This window comes from Panicum virgatum, chromosome 4K (assembly GCF_016808335.1).
Source record: "Panicum virgatum strain AP13 chromosome 4K, P.virgatum_v5, whole genome shotgun sequence".
In the NCBI taxonomy this organism is placed as follows: domain Eukaryota; kingdom Viridiplantae; phylum Streptophyta; class Magnoliopsida; order Poales; family Poaceae; genus Panicum; species Panicum virgatum.
This window is the reverse complement of record NC_053139.1, coordinates 5,583,886-5,593,866: the sequence shown is the minus strand read 5'-3', so window position 1 is coordinate 5,593,866 and position 9,981 is coordinate 5,583,886. Positions and strand designations below refer to the sequence as shown.

The window sequence follows — 9,981 nt, the reverse complement described above, 5'->3', positions numbered from 1 at the left end:
TGCACTTGAACCAGAATAGAAAGCATACATCGGTAAGCTCTGGATCACTTGCAAGCTCTTCAAGCATACCCTGAATGCTATCTTCACCATAAGCTTGAGCAGCAGTTTCAAGGACTACGCTGAGAATATATTCTCTGGAGATTCATGCTTCTCAATGCGTTGACGGGCTTCATGGAGATCGATCTGACAGTGGAATACAAAATGTGGCATGGCGATCCACATTAGCTGCAGTACAACATAATTTTGCAGCAGTGTTACATGACGCTAATTTCTCAACAACGAAAAATGCAATTAGTATTATAGATGTGAAATGCAACATTGACCAAACACTTTGTTGATACAAGGTTGCTCTGTAAGTAAACATAAAGCACAAGCAACATGTATAATTGAGATGGACAAGTGCAATTAAAAGTAATTCTTGACTCCGCACTCAAGTTCTCAACAGAATGGCTTACCTGATAGCTGTTGGTATCTGATGCATTTCTTCCTGTAGTGTCACTTCACTGAGGTTGTGATCTGGATTGTCCATTATCGGAAGTAATAGGGCGCACCCCTGCTTCACCAAGAACTTGGGATAAAACGGGCATCATTTGCTGCATCATCCTAGACAAATCCATGCCACGTTGACCCCTCCCAGAACCGAACATGGCGCCAAGATCCTGTCATCCACATTCTGCAAGATATTGCTTATAGTATCTACAACCGCAGGGCTCTGTAGTGCTTGCATCACACTCCTCAAACCAGCACCTGAACACCCTGCTTGCGTTGCTACATTTGACAATAGGTTGCCAAAAACTGGGTTGTTCAGCAAACCGGATATCATGCTACCAATATTAGGTTGTCCTTGATCACCCTGTCTTCTCGGTGGAACCCCAGTAAGCTGTGGTGTAGAGGATGGAGGGCCAAGGTTCGTGGCATCACTCCTGCTTGCATTAGTATTTTGTGAAGCAAAACCCTGCAGAAACTGCTGTGCCACAGAAACAGCATCTTGGTTTTGGGCTTTTGGCCAACAGAAGAAGAATCTTTACCAGGATCAGTTGTGCTCCCAGATGGCTTTGTTGCTCTGCTCCGTCTCTGCAAATGTTGTTAAGATAATCAATTAAATTACAGCCAACCACTGCAACCTTTGACTTTCAAATACACTCGAGATAAATATGCATACAGACCAATAGAATTCCAACATGAAGCATTCAAACTCAAATGACAAATACCTGGGGAGCCAGACCTCCACCAAGACGTAATGGTTCAGACCTTCCACTTGCAGAAGGACCAAGGGACTGCAAACCAGCTCCATTCGAGGATTTGTTCTTCAGCTCAGAATTTTCTGCGGATATGCTGGAAGGTGAAAGATTTGTTGGAAACGTGGTTGCTAAACTCAGCACACCACGGGTTGCATGTTAATATAGGAAGGAGCAGCAAGACTCCCGAGATTACAAGAGAAGTTGTATTCGGTTTGGCCAGGATACATCTTGAACCAAGCTAACTCTATCTATAACTAACCGAAACAACTCTTCAGTTTACATAAGACATAATATCTCTTATTCTAACACCCTCTCTCAATCTAAGCCTTCTACTCTCTTGAGATTTAGATTGCAAATAAAGTCTTCAAACTTCTTAACAGGAAGAGCCTTCGTGAAACCATCTGCAAGCTGATCATGAGTAGAGACAAGCCTAACTTGAAGTTGCTTGTTGACAACCCTCTCTCTTACAAAATGGAAATCAATCTCTATGTGTTTAGCTCTTGCATGAAACACTGGATTGGCTGACAAATAAGTAGCTCCCAAGTTATCACACCACAAACTGGGAGGTTGTCGCAGCTTAATATCAAGCTCGGCCATTAAGGATTCTAACCATATCAGCTCAGCAGTAGCATTTGCCATAGATTTGTATTCAGCTTCAGTACTAGATCTCGATACTGTAGCCTGCTTTCTAGCACTCCAGGAAATCAGATTGGCACCAAGAAAAATTGCAAAGCCACCTGTAGACCTACGGTCATCTACACTACCAGCCCAATCAGCATCAGAAAATCCACTTAGTGTCATAGAATAAGACTTCTGTATATGCAAGCCTAAACCAGCCGAATACTTGACATATCTAAGAATTCTTTTGACAGCTGTCCAATGTGTAGTAGTAGGTGCATGAAGGAATTGACAAACCTTGTTTACAGCGAAAGAAATATCAGGACGAGTGAGAGTCAAGTACTGTAAAGCCCCAACTATGCTTCTGTAGCGTGTGCTATCTTCAGTACTTAAGGCTTCTCCTTCATAGCAAGATAGCTTTTCAGAAGATGACAACGGAGTAGATGAAGGTTTGCACTTTGTCATGCCTACTCTGGCCAATATATCTTGCGCATACTTTTCTTGGGATAGAATAATGCCATCATTGCACTTCGTAACTCCAATGCCTAGAAAATAATGAAGATCACCAAGATCCTTAAGTGCAAACTCCTTCTTGAGATCCCGAAGTAGTGTCGTTATTGCTTCTGGAGAGGAACTCGTGACAATAATATCATCAACATAAATAAGCATAAATATTGTCACATGACCCTTTGTGTAGATGAAGAGAGATGCATCAGACTTAGAAGCCTTGAAGCCAAGATCAATTAACTTTGAGCTTAACCTTGAGTACCATGCACGAGGAGCTTGTTTGAGACTATAAATAGCCTTATCCAACTTACAAACAAAGCTGGGTGATTTAGTGTTTTCAAACCCAGGTGGTTGTTTCATGTAAACCTCTTCTTCCAGAACACCATGTAAAAACGCATTCTGTACATCTAGTTGCCTCAAACACCAGCCTCTTGACACTGCAATAGATAACACAAGTCGTATAGTAGCAATTTTCACCACAGGACTGAAGGTGTCCTCATAATCAATTCCATACCGTTGTTTAAATCCCTTTGCTACCAACCTTGCTTTGTATCTATCTATACTTCCATCTGCCTTCTTTTTGATCTTGTAAACCCACTTGCAGTCAATGATATTTGTTCCTTGCTTTTGTGGGACAAGACGCCAAGTTTCATTACGGAGTAAAGCATCGTACTCATCTTGCATAGCCTTTTTCCACGTAGGATCTTCTAGTGCCTCTTGCAACGAATCAGGTTCTCCAGTGGAGCTAAACATCCCGTATCTTATGATGCCATCAAAGAATTTCTTTGGTTTTGTGATTCCACTTTGGAGTCTTGTACGATGCCGTGCAGGAACACTTGGTTCAGGAGAGTTTGATGCGGACACATCTGACTCAACATTGGACTCGTGCCCAGCAGCTTCCGGTGAGGCCGCCGGAGCCGTCGACGAGGTCGCCGGCGAGGATGCTGTCGGCGTTGCCGGCGCTGGCGCTGCCGCTGTTAACTCGCTCGGCCCGGTCGCTGTTTGCCCATGCGGTGAGCTAGGAGTGTCCGATCTGCCTGCGCCAGAATTCACCCGGAACTCATCTGCAGCAACTGGATCTCCGTGTGGCAGACTGTTTTGGGAAGGCAAGACAGCATGTGGATCCAAATTTTCTGCAGATTCCTGTGAAGCATCACTAGAGCCAGACCCATTAGCAGCATCAATAATATTTGGACGCACACAACTTACATCCCCAGAAGTTTTAATAAGATGATCAGGAAGAAGAACAATTTCTTTCCTTAATTGTGCTCCGGCATTTTTATGAAGATGAGCAAAAGGAAAACAAGTTTCATCAAAGATTACATCCCTGGAGATATAAATTCTACCAGTAGAAATATCAAGGCACTTAAAACCTTTATGTAGAGCACTATAGCCAAGAAAAGCACAGCGAATAGATCGATAGGAAAGTTTGCGGGCATTGTAGGGGCGCAAGTTTGGCCAACATGCACACCCAAAAATTCGAAGAGAGCTATAGTTTGGTTCTTCATGGAGGAGCCGAGCTACTGGAGTTTCATAGGCAATCACCTTACTAGGTAAGATGTTTATGAGATAGGTTGCCGTGAGAAAAGCTTGGTCCCAATATTTGAGAGGCATTGAGGCGTTGGCAAGGAGAGCAAGGCCAACTTCAACAATGTGTCGATGCTTCCTTTCAGCCGCACCATTTTGTTGATGGGCATGAGGACATGACACTCGGTGAGCAATGCCAATACGTTGGAAAAAGGAATTTAGTTTTTCGTACTCGCCACCCCAATCGCTTTGAATAGCAACAATTTTCTTGTTGAATTTTCTTTCTACCAGATTTTGGAAGTCCTGAAAAACCTGAAAGACATCAGATTTCTTGCGTAGGAGATATATCCAGGTATATTTGCTATAGTCATCTATGAAACTGACATAGTAGGTATGCCGACCAATAGAAAAAGGGGCGGGTCACCAAACATCAGAAAAAATTAATTCAAGAGGAGAATTTGATATACTATTGGACTTGGCATAAGGAAGTTGATGGCTCTTGGCCAACTGACACGAATCACAAACAGACTCTGGATTTGAATCACTAACACAAGGTAAATTATTTTTACTAAGGACTCTTTCTACGATAGGGATGGCTGGATGACCTAGCCGACTATGCCACCTAGATGTAGATGGCTTGTGGACTCCATAGACTTGCTTGCCCGTGGCTCCTTCATCAGAAGAACTCAGCACTAGAGGATAAAGACCGCCCTTGCATCTACCTCGATGAAGGGTTTTCTTGGTTTCCTGATCCTTGATAAGAAAGAAATTTGGATGAAATTCAAGGAAGGCATCATTATCACGAGCTAGTTTATGAACTGATACAAGATTCTTACTAGCACTAGGGACATGAAGAATGTTTTTCAGATGCAAATCTTTAAGAGGGGTATGTAAAGTTGTATGCCCAATATTACTGATTTTCATACCTGCTCCACTTGCTGTATGAACTTGGTCACGGCCTGTGTATTTGTCACGAACTGAGAGCTTCTCTAGTTCACTAGTCACATGATCTGAAGCTCCACTGTCCGCATACCAGTTTGTGTCGTAGCCATGTCCTGCAGTAGCAGCTCCTGCTGTCCTGTTGTTTGGCTGATCATCTTCATCATCATCATTACGGTACCAACAACTAGGAGCTTCATGGCCAACCTTCTTACAGATCTGGCACCTGATTTTTGTGTTCTTCTTTGGTGGAGCAGTACTGTTGCTGGTGCTCTGACCTGCACGACCTCCACGTCCTCGACCGCGATTGCCACGGCCGCGATTTCCACTGCCACGTCCACGAGCAGCAGCATTTGCAGAGGACTGGTATTGGCCACCATCTTGGTACATCTCCATCCGGAGATCATAGGACAGAAGTTGCGAGTAGAGGTCGTTCAACGAGATTGGCTCGACACGACCAAGCATAGATGATACAAATGGGTTGTAATCATAATCAAGGCCGTTTAGAATATGAGAGACTACCTCATCATCATGAACCAGCTTCCCAGCAGCAGCAAGTTCATCCTTGATTTTGCGCATCTTGTTGAAGTAGGCTTCGGTGGACATGCCACCCTTCTTGATGTTGGCGAGCTGCATGCGTAGATTGGTCACACGCGCCCTGGATTGTGCTGAGAACATTGTCTCTAGCGACTCCCATGCTTCAGCAGATGAAGTCACGGTTGCTATAGATGCGAGAACTTCCTTGGTAATGGAGTTCAGCAAGTAGCTAAGAAGCTGTTGGTCCTTGACGATCCACGAGTCATACTCAGGGTTTGGAACCTGCTGCTTCTTGTCGTCCTCCACGGTCTTTGGTGGTTGAGGAATTTTTCCATCAAGAATCCCCATGAGCTGAGCACCACGAACGGCGGGGAGGAACTGAGCTTTCCATAGGACGAAGTTATCTCGAGTTAGCTTCTCGGAGACAGTTGAGCCGAGTTGAATCGACGACGACGTTGACGAGGAAGCCATGGTCGAGTTGTAGATGTATCTAGGAAGAAGATGCTCTGATTACCATGAAAGATTTGTTGGAAACGTGGTTGCTAAACTCAGCACACCACGGGTTGCATGTTAATATAGGAAGGAGCAGCAAGACTCCCGAGATTACAAGAGAAGTTGTATTCGGTTTGGCCAGGATACATCTTGAACCAAGCTAACTCTATCTATAACTAACCGAAACAACTCTTCAGTTTACATAAGACATAATATCTCTTATTCTAACAGAAGGAACATCATCAGTACATGGGGGTGAGGGGTCTCCTGATAAGCTGGTTGTATCTCCATGGTTATCTTTGGATTGTGGATGCTGTTGAAAATTGACCCCATGAATATTTACGGTATATTTTTTTTTTGAAGGAACAGAAGGGGCCATAGCCCCTGCTGGTCACATATTGGAAAAAAAGGTTATAAACAGAGGGTACAATTAGGGGGGAAGAAAGATGGAGTACAGGAAAAGAAGCAAAAACAAGATTACAAGTAGCTGTTTATCCATGATTCCAGTCGAGGCCGATAAGCTTCCTTTGCATGATGCAACAGCCGTGCTAGTTCTTTTTTCAGTTGAGCTCTGCATTGGGAAACTGTGGCTCGGGTGTTTCTAAAGATCTCACCATTTCTTGTTATCCAGATACTCCAAGTCATCAGTATGATTATTTCCATGAAAAAAGGAACCCGGAGTTGGAGCTTCAGTGATTCAAGGTAGGCATAAGGTTGCTGCAAGTTTGGCATTTGAATGCCAATGGAGGCCCAACATTCAGTAGCAAAGATACAGGTGGAGAAAAGGTGTTTAATGTCCTCTTCCACACCCAGATCGCACATGTCACAGGAGTAGCTAGGCAGATGCATGTTTCTTCTTCGCAGCATCTCTCTTGTACTGAGACGATCAGAGAGTATGAGCCAGAAGAAGACCTTATGTTTCAACTGACAAGATGCTTTCCAAGTCCAACTATATGCCTGATGAACTGGCCTGAAGCCCTTTAACTGCTTGTAAGTTTTGGAAGACGAGTAAAGAGCACTGCCCCAAATATATGTCCAGACATCATTACTTTCTGCAATTGGTGCATTGTTTATAAGATACTGAAGCTGTCCAAACTGTATAAAAGCTTCTTCTGTCAAAGGAAGGTGGAACAAATCCTATAAATTCAGTTGTTGTCTGGCTACTTGAAGTGAAATATGTTTGTTTTTGACAAAGGAGTATAATTCAGGGTAAGTATGCTGAAGAACTAGGGTCCTGTTTGGTTCGCTAGAACACCTAGTACTATAAAAAAAATCTTGTATGCATGAAGTACTAAACAAAATTTATTTGCAAAACCTTTTCACGGATGGGTACAACTTTGCGCGACGAATCTAATGACGATAATTAATCCCTGATTGGCTACAGTAATACTAGTAATTAACGGTCAAAGTTCCCTAGTACAACTAGTACTAGGGAACCAAACAGGGCCTAGGCCATTCCACATGTCCTGCCAGAGAAAAGTCATGTCACCTCTTTGTGGTTGTACTGTTGCAGTTCCTTTGTATGTTTCAAGTAATGGTAGCATGGAGCTAAAGATGGCAACGGGTAAAATCCGCGCCCGCGCCCGCGCCCACAACCCGCAACAGGTAGGAAATGATACCCGTACCCGCTATCCGCGGATACCCGCATACCCGCGGGCACGGCCGCATACCCGCAAGTTTTAGAAAATCAAGCACACAAGCACATTTTAATAGCATGTAAATATTAATATGCACCTCTATATCTCAGCATTAATAAATTATAACCTATTAAGCTACACGTCAACACCATTTATTTGAGGAAACAAATAAATGAACTAGTCTCATACATAATACATCACAAGAGTCATTGTTTGCGGGTTTGCGGATTCGGGTATTATTTTTTCAAACCCGTTTGAAGATACCCGTTTGGTTTAGAGTTGTACCAGCGCCCGTGCCCGCGGGCACAAACTCATACCTGTATCCGCGCCCGTCGGGTTTGGTATCCGCGGGTATGCGGATATTTCATACCCGTTGCCATCCCTACATGGAGCGCCACCAGAAGGATTCCTTCATAATGTTTGTTGGCAGCTTGTTATTCTTGTAGTATGTGCTCCAGATGAGGTGTACCCATGGCACATCCTGTTTGTTAAAAAAATTGTGGAGATTTTTGAGTAGGAGTGCAACATTCTGGATTTCAAGATCAAGAACTCCTAGTCCTCCATTTTCTTTAGGCTGACATACCAATTTCCACGCTACCTTTGGAGGCTGTTTAGCGTTTATGTTTGAACCTTGCCAGAGGCAATGTTTTCGGTACTTGTCAATTTGATCAATCACACTCTTCGGGATTTTAAGGGTGCACATGTAGAAAGTTGGTAGAGAAGAGAGAACCGAGTTTACCAGCATGAGTCTGCCAGCTTGGGTGAGCCAGTTGGAGGCAATAAGCAATCGTACTTCACATTTCTTAACCAGAGGTAGGTATTCGTGTACCAGTGGCTTGGTTGTGCCCAGTGGGAGGCCTAGATAGGTAAAAGGCATGGAGCCTCTGGCGCATCCAAAAGCATTTGCCAGGGAGGTTGCTCTTTCATCTGAGACATTGATAGGGGTCATAACAGATTTGTGGTAGTTAACTTTAAGACCCATAGTTTGTGCATAAGTATTGAGGAGGCCCTTTAGATGTAGTAACTGAGTCTCAGACGCTTCCATAATAATCAGAGTATCATCGGCATACTGTATAACTGGGAAGTTGTGGCCAGCATGAGGCAAAGGCAAGGAAAAATGGCCTTGATTCTTGGCTTTATTAAGGATTGACTGCAGGAGGTCGGCTGCTAGGACAAAGAGCAATGGAGAGAGGGGATCACCTTGTCTGACTCCCCTTTTGCAGTGAAAAACTTTCCCTGGAACACCATTTAAAAGAATGGAGGATGTTCCCAAAGTAAAGATCATGTTAATCCACTGCAGCCATTTATTTCCAAAACCCATATGTCTCATAATCTCTATTATTGCTTGGTGTTCAACTTTGTCAAAAGCTTTCTCAAAGTCCAATTTCAGGATTACCAGTTCTTTTTTGGACCTGTGACAAAGGTGGAGATACTCAAATGCCCATGCCAGACAGTCCTGTATAGTCCTGCTTTTGATGAAACCATATTGATTATCATGTATTAGTTCCATGATCACTCTTTGGAGACGATTGGCCAAAATTTTTGTTATAACCTTGATGGAGGTATTGAGGAGAGATATTGGTCTATAATCAGCCACTTGGATGGGACTGTCTTTTTTGGGGGACCAAGGTGATGTGCGAGCCATTGATGCTCTGAAGAAACAGTACCATCATGGAAAGCCTGGATTAAGTGATAGAAGTCTTGCTTTATTATTGGCCAACATTTTTTGATAAACTCACCATTGAATCCATCTGGGTCTGGTGATTTATCATTTGGTAATTGCTTAATCACTTCATCTATTTCTTCCTGTGAGATTGGAGCATCCAGAGAACTTAGGTCATCATGACGACTCACAAGTGTATTGAGATCAAAATTGATATGCTGGAACTCTGAGGTTCCTAGCCTTTGCTTGTAAGATTCCCATAGGAGTGCTGCCTTTTCCTTATGGTCAAAGGCCTGTGTTCCATCTTGTCTTTTTATGGAAGTAATTACATTTTTTCGGTGTCTGATAGTTGCATTGGCATGAAAAAATTTTGTATTTGCATCCCCAAATTTGACCCACTTTATTGTTCCACACTGTTTCCAATAGATCTTTTGCTGATTCAGAAGATGCACTATATTTTCTTTCAGTAGATTTCTGAAGTTCCACTCCCACAGGCTTAGGTCTCTGAATTCCTCTAGGATATCCATGAAAGTAAGAAGCAGTTTGCTATTATTAATACATTGTGAGAGGCTAGAGATAGATGCTCTCCAGGCTTTAAGCACTCTTCTGAGGTTCTTGAATTTTGCTGTAATTATCTTGGCAGCATCTATTTGATTAGTTGGGACCAACCACCCATGTTGTACAACTTGGAGAAAATCTTCATGCTCCATCCAAAAAATTTCAAATCGAAAGACCTGGGATCTTGGAATGTTTGTGCTAATATTTACAATACATGGGGCATGGTCTGAAATTTCCATGGTCATCGAAGTTGCCATTGTGT

At 43.1% G+C, this 9,981-nt stretch overlaps 1 non-coding gene across 1 annotated transcript; it reads right to left on the bottom strand.

Moving 5' to 3' along the window:
- Positions 1 to 5,233: 5,233 nt before the first annotated feature.
- LOC120705314 lies at positions 5,234 to 5,372 on the bottom strand. The gene has a single exon (XR_005687901.1). It is a non-coding gene; the product is annotated as a small nucleolar RNA Z247 (small nucleolar RNA).
- Positions 5,373 to 9,981: the final 4,609 nt, after the last annotated feature.